Source organism: Chenopodium quinoa, unplaced genomic scaffold, assembly GCF_001683475.1.
Source record: "Chenopodium quinoa cultivar QQ74 unplaced genomic scaffold, ASM168347v1, whole genome shotgun sequence".
Classification (NCBI taxonomy): Eukaryota; Viridiplantae; Streptophyta; class Magnoliopsida; order Caryophyllales; family Amaranthaceae; genus Chenopodium; species Chenopodium quinoa.
The window spans coordinates 4,097,286-4,109,279 of NW_018743919.1; the positions used below are offsets into that span (position 1 = coordinate 4,097,286).

Consider the following 11,994-nt stretch of genomic DNA (forward strand, 5'->3'; position numbering starts at 1 on the left):
ATAAATTAACTCTATCATAGAATCATTATTATAGATCTTAATTAAAGGTACGAGTGCATGGAAAACATCCATTTAAGTAAGTTTTTTGGAGCCTTAAATAATTAAATATACTTTATTTGATCTAATCATAAAATGATCACCATATAAGCTCATACTCTGAAATTAGAATTCAACCGGATTATTGCCACTTATAAAATTTCTATATAAAATAATTTTAGAGGTGATTAGCTATAATATACCCATCAACAACTAATTTAAATAAACATATTAAGGACAATGGTTAATCAAACCATTATAAATTTGGCTTTGCACTATATTCCCAGCTATCCAATGTTGCGCTATAGCTAATAGTGGATATGATACAACTAATAGTGCATTTACTTCACTCGCTAATGTATGTGACACATCACTTGCATTACCATGCATACATATGGTTTATGATAAACGTAGTTCTAATCTTTGTAAGATAGAATAAGATGCCTAAATTGACTCAGATCAACAATTGAAAAAAAAAAGGTGACGTTGAGTAAAGATTTCGCAATAAGCTCATAGTCTGTACAACAAACTCAATTTTAAACTTAATTAAAACGAATCATACCTAAAATAATAGAAATAGATAAAATAATATGTCATCGCTATCATTATCGTAATAATATCATATATCCAATTCAAATGATCGCTTCATTATTAATTCGAAAAAGCATCATAATAATCATAGTAATGGTTTGATAACTGAAAAAAAAAAAAATCTTATTGATGTAGGTAGGAGGAGGAAGTCTAGCCACACAAGAATCAATGCAAACTTATGCAAATGAATGGTATATATTTAGAAGTATGTAAAAAACATTCCATGCAAATTAGGACGGCAATCTTATAGGAAGTCTCAAATGCATGCCCTAGCTTGTTCCCCCTTCATCCAATACTTCGTTTCAAACTTCTCGACATATACAAAACCACACTAACTTATAAATAATTATCAAACAATAAATTATTAATAATAATAATAGATGACGAGTTACGTTATTAGAGGAGCCTCCAATTTTCCCTTTCAAATGTTTTGTAATACAAAAGGAAGCATCCAATAGCATCTGCAGCTTTCATCCCTGCATGCCATTATCTTCCAAACACTCCCAAACAAATTTGGTGCGCGTTGGAGGGAGAGAACTTTAGAGGGAATGTTTTTGGTGTTTACTCGTACGTCAAATCTTGAAAGTTCACTCATTTGCTACTTATTAATTGAGTTATTGTGCACATATTTTTATTTTTAGAAAAGTTAAAAAAAGTAAATACTTTATAAGTGTAAGAAAAAGATGGAAAAAGTATGAATCATAAAATAAAAGATAAGTTTAATATAAGATTAACTTTTTTTTTTAGGAAATAATGTAAGATTAACTTTTAAAACGTACAATGAGTCGAATTATTAGAAACAGGAAAATATGTCTTTTTTTCATTATAATATATTCTCTAGCACTATCGTTAATTTAGATTCAAGGAAAGCATGATAAGGTGTTTTAGATTATTCCAACTTTATATTGTTTGTCGTTGTCTATGTTTCACACTGCCTCCACCCACATCATGCAAAACACAACAGAGAGAATCATGAAAATGAAAACACATTCAAGGGGGTACGGTGCAGTCAAAGATTGTTTACAATTATTGTTCTTCTCAATATCTAAGACTCATGGTTCCAGTTTTGTGTTGGTACAATAGAAAGATCTTACGTCTTTATTATATATTGCATGAATCTTGTTCGTTTCTTTTACCTTACTAAATTAAGGTTTAACATTAATTAGTTCGTTGCAACAAATAATCCACAATAATATATAAGGCATGCATCAATCAATCTACACTTTGATTGTCAATTGATCGGTTGATTCTTAATTTTTTCACGCCGAGTATCTTTTAAATGAATGTTGATTTGTATTATTATTCCATATTTGATAGCTTTCCATATTTCATTTGTAATTTAATATTTATTATAGGTGTGGACTGTGATAATTAAAAAATATATATTTCAATAAGAAAAAAGACCTTAGCTTATAAGTTTGTGTATAGAGTGAGTACATATAATTCAATGCTTTATATACATTAAATATTTTCTTTTCAGCCTAAAAATTACTTAACTTATCGTATCACGAATCAAATTAATAAGTTGTAAGAGAGGTGTACATATTATTATTCATCTAAGCTATATGTAATACTCTATAAAAATTAATAACTTCAAAAATTAATCATTGAATAAGCTAAATTGCATAGTGCTCCAAAAATGTTATTTGTCGCTCCGCTCCATTATATAACGCATTTAAATATACATTTGTCATGCATAAAATAGTACTCCATACTATAATATTGATTGATATATAGATTGTTGCGTCTCTTACTTAAACAATGCATGCAATAATCTCCCTCAGTATTTATTCAAATTATAATCGAGAAAGACGGTATAGCCTACCAAATTGTGCATGGCTCCATTCATTGAATTAATTATGTAATTCAAATTATTTGAATGAACTTCACTCAAATTTCAACTAAAATGGTTGTCATGACCAAAAATCAACCTATATGTGAAGTGACCTTACCTAATATAAACTCATTTATGATTTGAATGCTATATAGCTTTATAGTGCACAGTTCAATATCTAGCGTCATGTCATGCACATTTATGTAATATATGTTTGAATTTTAGTTTGAATTGTTCATACCCATTATTTGCATAATTGCATTGGAGTGACAACTGTAATTATTTACTAGTATTAAAATTCTTGGATAAAAAATGAGTTGTAATAAATGTATCAATTGAATAATTCGTGCTCTTTTGGATTCATTAATAATTTAAACATTCTCTAATTGTTTACAAGCATTGAAAAAGTTGTATGAATTGGATCGGGACCAATGACAAGAGCTCTTAAAAGACATTAAATCAATTTTGAATGTTGATGTTTTGCGCAATTTGTATTGCTCCATAAGGACGAATAATATCAAATATGCATCACAAAACAAAATTCTAGAGTTGTACATGCTAATTTAAACTTTAGCCATACAATCACATCTAAATAAAAAGAAAGAAATATATATATATAATATCTCAATAGGGCATGGGCATGGGCAATCTACTAGGGGGTTCCATTCAAATTATATTAGACGGCCATGATGGTATATTTAGATAATTATACTTGCTTTGATTTTGATGAGATTGAGCCTTTTATTATTACTTCATTCTTCTCTTAAAGCTCTTTTTATAGAACATTTTTTCCCTCCTAGACAATCCTTATTTGAACATTAAAACCTTTAATTAATTACTTTATTCATCTTTTAAAATTATAATTTTATCTTTTTAGTGTAACAATTAGAGGTGTTATTCGAGTAATTAAGTCGATTTCAATGAAGTTTGGTCAAGTCTATTTCAAGTTTTAATACCAGGCTAATAGTTATTGTGTCCATATAAGTTGAAATCTGAATCGGATTTTGTTTGCGTCGTTTTTTGACTGAGCTAATTGGGTCATTTTTTGACACTTTTAGTTACAATTACTATTTATTCATTAAGAAATAAAAGATTTATTATTATTATTATTATTATTATTATTATTATTATTACTATTATTATTATCAAAAACCTACAAAGTCAAACGATTTACAAGAAATTAGTGGGGAGCCAAGATACAATCTGGGCCCCCGCCCCTCTAGCTATAGCGAACCCAATCCTGTTGAAGATGTGAGCAGTCGCACGAGCACCAATATCCTGAGTCCTAGCGAACGCCTAAACCCGCTTCAGCAATGCAACAACATCCTTCTCCAATTCCCCCAATGAAGAAAAGGAGAAAGGAAGAAAACCATAGCCAATAGCCCTGCAGCGCGCCCCATACTTGTCCCGACTCCGCTGAGCTGCAGCCGACACGACACGACAAGGAACGAAGTCAGACAACCCAGATTGTGTCAATGGAGATGACCCCGTCAAGTCAACACAGACATCTAGGCCTCTATTCCAAGAGTAAAGCAACACATCTGCTGGCCGAATAGCCCCGTCGTTCCCTCCAGACAACCCAACGTTGACCTCCTTTCTTGCAGAAATCCCAGAGCAGAAACAAATATCAACAAGGGTATCACGAACAACGTTGTGCCGATATTTAATACCCACCACCCCAGCACAAGACACTACATGATCCCCATAAATATCCCCATCAAACACCCTTGAGCAAGCAGAACAAGGTGTCGATACGGCGAACAAGGGAACACCCAACCGGTAGCAAAGAACACAACGGTAAGTCTTACCATTCATAGTCTGACCCAGACCGGATATCGGGACCGCAAACATGGCCTAACTCTTATCATTATTATTATTATTATTATTATTATTATTATTATTATTACAGCACGTATAACATGGCCTAACTCTTATAACACTGACGAAATAACCCCTGCTTAACTAACCCCTATAACACTGACGAAGTAACCCCTGCTCAGCTCTGTTTTGCTCTGCCCAGAATCTCAAAAGAACATGGCCTAACTCTTATAATACTGACGAAGTAACCCCTGTAACACTGACGGAACAATCCACATAACGCTAATGAAGTAACTCCCCTGGCTGCTAGCCACAATATAAGAATTTGTGTTATTATTATTATTATTATTATTATTATTGTTGTTAAAAACTAAAAAATTTCAAAAGATGGATGCACTCACACCTTTTCCCTAAATATCCTCAAGAAGAATGATGAAACAACTCGATCAAAAGAATAAATAAAAAGAAATAAAGTTACCCCTAAGAAAAAGGGGGCAAATTCACACCCAATATCTTTTTATTTCAAGAAGATAAAGTAAAGTGAAAATAATATGCAAAAAGTAATAATAATCAAAAAGAAAAAAGGGCGGGGAATTTGGATTTTAGTAAAGAGTTTAGATTCATAAAAACCATTATTCCTCCAAACGTACCCTTCCAAATGCTAGTTTCTAACATTCTTTTGTATTTTAGTAATTTGGACATTTTCTACTTTACAAGCAAGTACTACTTTTTAGTATTATATTATAAATTTTAACCTTTCTTGTTTTCTTTTGTAAAGACCAAAGCCTCCTAAATATTTGGCCACCCCCTTGTTAATTTTTTTCTACAATTTCCACTATTTTTCTTGTTGGATTTTTCCTACTTATCCCCCGATTCTCCCTCCTTTCTTTCATTCTCTTCTTTTCATAAAAACCCAATATCAAATCATTTTTCAGAATGATTTTTGAAAACCTAAATTTTTTATTTTTTAAAATCCCAAAACGTACAACATTACTTATACTACTATTATTATTGTTATTGCTATATTTTTTTTTAATAGTATGGTTAATTATCACTACTATATATATACCCCTTTCTCTTCATCATCACCTCTCAAAACAATTATTCTTGCACACTCTCTCTCAACAATTCTCATTATTCCAATTACTACTTAAAATCTTTGTTGCACCTTTTCGCAATCAAAATAAATATTACTCCTCGGTTCCTTTAAGTTCTTTTTGTTTCCTTTATTAGCGTTCCTAAAAGTTGTTCCCATTTAAAAAAACGTTGGTAAAAATGATGAGTGCTCAGAATCAAGCGGAACATGGTGTGATTCAATCCTCAATAGCTCTTTTACAAGAGAGATTCAAGCAACTTCAAAGAGTCAAAGAAATGAGAGAGAAAAAAGAGCTTCTTACTATGTTTTCTGATAATTATCCAATTAATAATACTACTACTAATCCGAATAATAAGGATGGTGATGTTGTTGATGTTAATGATGATGAAGTTCAAATATTTCTTCCACCAAATTATTATTATAGCAACCGTAAGCCTTCTTCATGCTATCATCCATCATCAACATCGTCGTCATTATCATCGTCATCGTCGGTTTTATCTCATAATAACAACCACAATAATAATCTTAATGAGATATCCCTCTCTCTTTGGCCTCCGGCCATGTCATACAGCAATGCTACTGCCACTGCTGCCGCGGCTGCTGCTGAGCATTTTCGACGAGCCCCGCTTCCGACGATGAGTACTAGGCCTTCTTCTTGTGTATCTAGTGCTTATAATAAATTTGAGGATTATCATGTTTCAGATGTTGATACTACTCTTCATCTGTGAGCTAATTTTGATTAAGTAAATTAATTAGTTCACGTCTTTCTTTGTTTCTTTTTTGTACTCCAGATCGGACGTACGTTGTTGTAATATTAACTAGTAAAGTTAGCTTCATTATTATAATATAATATACCAAGTACTACGTACCATGAATGTCAATTGCATGGTTTGCTTTAATTTAATTGAGTATATAACTTTATTTATATTTATATGTATCTAATTTTGGAGAATCAATATCAAGGTATATTTAATTTTTGTAGTTATTATATACTAAAACGTACAAAGTACTTCGTATATGATAATATATATAAGCTCAAGTACGACCAATTCCAATGCACTTACTCAAACGATCAATCAGTTTATGATAGTAACTCGAAGTCCATAACTTATTATTAAATTAGATACATAATCTACAACTGTTATACGAAGAATACGTAATCAAATTCTTTTATACAAGTTTAACAGATATCCGTATGTTGATTGAATGAATCTGGTAGTCCTATAATTTCTAGTACTCTTATTACGTTAATTGTGCCATATTATGATCTACGAAATTGTAAATAAAAATGAAGAGAAAGATATCAAATTTGCAATGCTTAGCTGGTGGCACATACATAAGCACATACCGGTCTTATAAAGGGATAGAAGACTATAAAAATTAAATAGGCACTTAGTGGTACAGTTAAGTTATCCAGTACAAATATTAATATAGCTACATACTTTTATTCTATGATAAATGGCTTAAATGGTAGTTAGATTAGTAGGTAATTTTTGTAGAGTTATCATTATTCACAAACTAATTACCAATTAATTTATCTTAAGCTTCATCAAAAAGAGCAATATATATAGCAGGTTTTTCCCCTTTTTCAACGATGATAAACATTAGGTTGTGATCGTTTGGTATATGTAAGGTGTAATGGTGTATGTCGTCAATAAATCATATATTCTTGATGATTAGTGATTAGGTTGACTAATAATAATGCATGTGACTAATAGGATTTTGATAATCCTAGTTCACCTAATCATTCACTCGAAAAGAAAGGCCAGGATAAAGTTTGGTATTAAGCATGAAGCTTAGATTCATGTTATCATCAAAATTTGTAATCATACCATAATTAGGTGATGTGAGTGTCGTAGCTGTGGAGCTTTTGCGGTAATCTTCTTGGATCACATACTTGTACTTTCATTACCATATTTATGTTCCTTTTCATTTTTTTTTTATTCTTTTCGAATTTGGTAGAAAATATGTTCTCCATTATTATAACGTGTCATTCTACTACAAATAACTAGGGGTGGGACTTTTCAACGCCCGTTACCGAACCGAACCATCACGGACCGATCCATTTATAAACCGATAAATTTAAATCGAAAACCGAACTGAACCGTTCAATATCAAACCGAAACCGAATCGAACCGCTCAATGTCAACCCGTTACGGACCGTAAACCGATAACAAACCAAACTGCTCAAATCCGAACCGAAACGAAACCGAACCGAATGGTTTATAAACCCGTTAATGACCCGAACCGTTTATAAACCGAAACCGTTTAAACCGTAAAAAAAACCGTTTAAACCGAACCATTTGTAACCCGCTAACCGTTTAAACCGACCCGTTTATGAACCGAAACCGTTTAAACCGCAGGAAAAACTGTATAAACCGAACCGTTATAATCCGCTAACCGTCTAAACTGAACTGCCATAACCCGTTAAACCATTAAAATCGAACTGTTTTCGAATCGCAACCTGTTTAAACTGATCCGATTACAAATTGCTTAATTCAAATTGAATTATTTACAACCTGAATGATTAAAAATGTAGATCTAATCAAACGGCTTAGGTTTATACAAAGGTTTATATCACCTAGATCTAGTCCAACGGCATTATTAATATCGTTTTAGATTACTTATTTATTTTAATTAATATCAAATGTAACATACTAGTATTATTATATATTTATATATATACTTTAATTTAACAAAGGTAACAATAAATATAAATTTTAAAATAAATGCAATAAACATTACTAAATGTAGATCTAATTAAACAACTTAGGTTTATACAACAGTTTATATCAAATAGCTCTTGTAATCGTCTGGTTACATCTGAGCTTAGTGTAGAATTTGATATGGTAACTGAACATATGTAGTCTAGGCGTCTAGCACATTATCATCTTCCTCTTCCTCAGAATCATTGTACTTTAATCTCTCTTCAATGCTCATGTTTCGGGTTGAATCAAATTCTCAAAAGTACAATTACAAATCTCCTAGACTATCAATACTATGGAGTTACAATTTCCAATCAGTCAATCACAATTCACATTTATACCACACCATTCAATTTAAAATTTGACCAAGTTACAATATCATTCGATTGTTAACAACTTAATAATTTGAAAATTCGAAAGTCCCATTTGCCTAAGAAGAAATTAGACCAATTCACAATAAAATCCAATATTATCATGACCAAGTTTTAACCAAACCTCAAATAAGCCAAATTTCAATCAATCCCAAATACAGGAAGAAAACAAACAATTAAATCATTATTCCATAATATACGAATTAAACCATTCTTTAGCCACATTATTTCATAACACTACCACAAATCCAGCAGATAAATAGCATTAAAATTAGAGTAATATCAACAAGCAATTAAAAAAAGTCACCATTTTCATTGATTAAAATTCACAATACATATACCAATACATAATGAAACTACTATCACTACTACCCAGATTAGATTTCAGATTTATCAACTGAAACATCATCAAATTACTATTACCATTATCACAAAACACTAACCCTAGAAATTCAAATTCAATCAAAACCCCCAATTAATCCCTCTCACCACGAATCCTTCGGGCAAGCTGAATACCCTTAAGCATAATAGTAACCCTCTTAGCGTGAATCGCACAAAGGTTAGTATCCTCAAACAGACCAACCAAGTACGCCTCAGCAGCCTCCTGAAGAGCGGCAACAATAGAGCTCTGGAAACGAAGATCAGTCTTGAAATCCTGAGCAATTTCTCTGACAAGCCTCTGGAATGGAAGCTTCCTGATGAGAAGCTCAGTGCTCTTCACTCCGTGATCTCACAAAGCGCAACGGTTCCAGGTCTGAAACGGTGAGGCTTCTTCACTCCACCGGTGGCTGGGGCTGACTTACGGGCTGCCTTGGTGGCGAGTTGCTTCCTTGGGGCCTTTCCACCGGTGGATTTTCTTGTGGTTTGCTTGGTTCGTGCCATTGTTGATGTTAAGAGAGAAAGTGAAGGTTTTAGAGAGAGAAAGTTTGGGGTTGCAAAAAATGATAGATGATAAGATGAAGGGTGGAGTGAGAATGTGAGTGATTTGGGAGGGAGAAAGAGAGCGGTTATTTATAGGGAGGTGGTTTTGAAAATCGAGGTTTTGAGGGAAAGGATGTGGAGCGTTGATTTGGGGGTATAATCGACGGTTTTAGTTAGAGTTGGAGTTGGGCACACGGATTACGGATTTGGGGGCTAGTTATTGGCGGTAAAGTGGTTTAAAAGGAAATTCAAAGGATTTGGTTTGGCGGGAAGTAGAATTGGAAGGAGGGGAGGTGAAATTTTAGAGAGAGAAGTGTAATTGTGCAAGTAAACGGCTGATAAGAGTAATAGCTCATAATGGGTTTGTAAGTTATAAATTGTAACACCTTGAAAATCGTGCACGCATTGCGTGTGCTTCAGAACTTGTAAGTTATAAATTGTAAGAAATGCAAATGTTTCAAAATTGAAATTGATTCAATACGACATAGAAAATGACTTAATGTATATCAATATCTGACATCTCTATACGTATACATATCTGTGAGTCTGTGACTGTATATGTAATAAACTAATAACTTAATAAAATAATAAGTAATAATACTAATAACTAATAAAGTAATGAAATCTAAGTCTAACCATTGTTTCTCATGGGTATTCAATCTAACCGTTGTATATTTGACTATTTGTACATTAATATTGAATAATGATTTCATCACCACTTTAGTGATTTCGTGATTTCGTCCATTTAACTTATCAAGTTGTTTGAGTTAGTAATCTAAATAAAGTAACAAACTAAATAACGAATCCATTTAATCTCGTGTAACTTATAATCTATAACAAATGCAATGTTTGGAAATGGAAATTGATTCAATACGATATTGTTAATGTATATGTAATTATGTATTAATTATTTAATTATTATGTATATCATATCGTACAAATGTACGGTTGGTATCATTATCATACTATCATTGCCTCATTGAATCATTGGTATGTACGTATAATCGATAAACATATCTGATTATTAAAACTTAAAAGTTTAAAACACTTGTTGATCGATCTAATTGAGTACTTGTACTTCCTTAATTATCGATTTATCGTATTCTAAGTATCAACTCATTAAATCATGGTCATGACGCGATCTTTAAAACAATCATGAATTCATGACCCAAACCGCTTATAAACCGAACCGGCATGATCCGAACCGTTCATTAACCGAACCGACATTGGACTGTGTAAACCCTCCCCTAAACTGGCCCATTTCAAACCGAACCAGCATGATCCGTACCGTTTATAAACCGAACCAACATTGACCCGGGTAAACCTGCCCCTAAACCGACCCGTTTCAAACCGAACCGGCATGATCCAAACCGTTTGTAAACCGAATCGACATCAACCCGGGTAAACCCGCCCCCTAAACCGACCCGTTTCAAACTGAACCGGCATGAACCGAATTGTTTATAAACCGACCCGCTTATGACCCAAACCGAATTTAAACCGTAAAGAAATAAACCGAAACCGAACCGACCCGTGACTAACCCAAACCGAATTGAACCGACCCGTCAGCTAAATCAAACCGTTTCAACCCGAACCGCTCCAAACCGAAACCGACTCGCACCTAGGTCAAACCGAACCGCCAAACCGAAGTCCCAACCCTACAAATAACATATATAATTAACATTAGATTAAGGTAGTACGAGTTTTACAACATGCATAAATAAAGAATTTTTATATGGAGGGTCTCCCCTGCTGTAATTATTAATCTGTATATGATAATAAAATCAACGGTAAAATAAAAATGTGATGGTAAATAATGAATTTGGGAATCATCAGCAACACTAATGAAGAATTGAAGATGAAGGATTCAATTCCTGACATCTTAATAAGAATCTAGAATGTCAAGTTGGTGATCTGATTATTGATGGAACCACTTCTTGGAACTCTTTACTATCAATGCAACATCATTCTAAAATAGCCTTGATGCATAGATGAGCCAAGTTCATTCTCAGAACTTTATACACCTGCTTATTTGTAAGTTTGTTATGGTTCCAAAGCAATTTTTATAACTCCAGGGCATCCTAGTGCGCATTCACTTCGATCTTGAATAAAATTCCCAAAATTGGTCTCAAAAGCGTATTATATAACCTTCATTTTTAGACAACTTTTGACTATTCCGAAATCAGAAATAAAACATGTTGTGGTGCTTCCCAGCATAGAGTTCACAACATTCCGAAAGGCCATTTGAATGGTTTGAACTTTGAACTGTCCACTTTGCATTTAAATTTCAAATTTAGTCGTTTACGTACAACTTATGCTTCCCTTCATTAACTCAAGGTCACCAAAAAGACTTTATGTGACTGACTAATGGTCATATTTAATTCCAAATAACATTATATGACCCGGGCCTTACAATCTGGAGAGTATTCAACACTAGGTACCGAAACGTTCGAGTGCAATAGAAGGTAGCAAACGTGATAATAGTATATATCTAATTAAAGGTTTGCTAGCTAGAGAATCTTCAATGCTCTTACTCATCATCAAAGTCATCAGATTGCTCCTTTTGTTTCTACAAACTAGTTAGTGGAAGGAACCTACTAAAAACGTAGAATCCAAGCAAATTGA

General features: G+C 32.9%; 1 pseudogene; it reads right to left on the reverse strand.

Annotated features, from left to right (window-relative positions):
• Positions 1 to 8,172: 8,172 nt before the first annotated feature.
• LOC110687473 lies at positions 8,173 to 9,378 on the reverse strand (annotated as a pseudogene).
• Between the last annotated feature and the right edge of the window lie 2,616 nt (positions 9,379 to 11,994).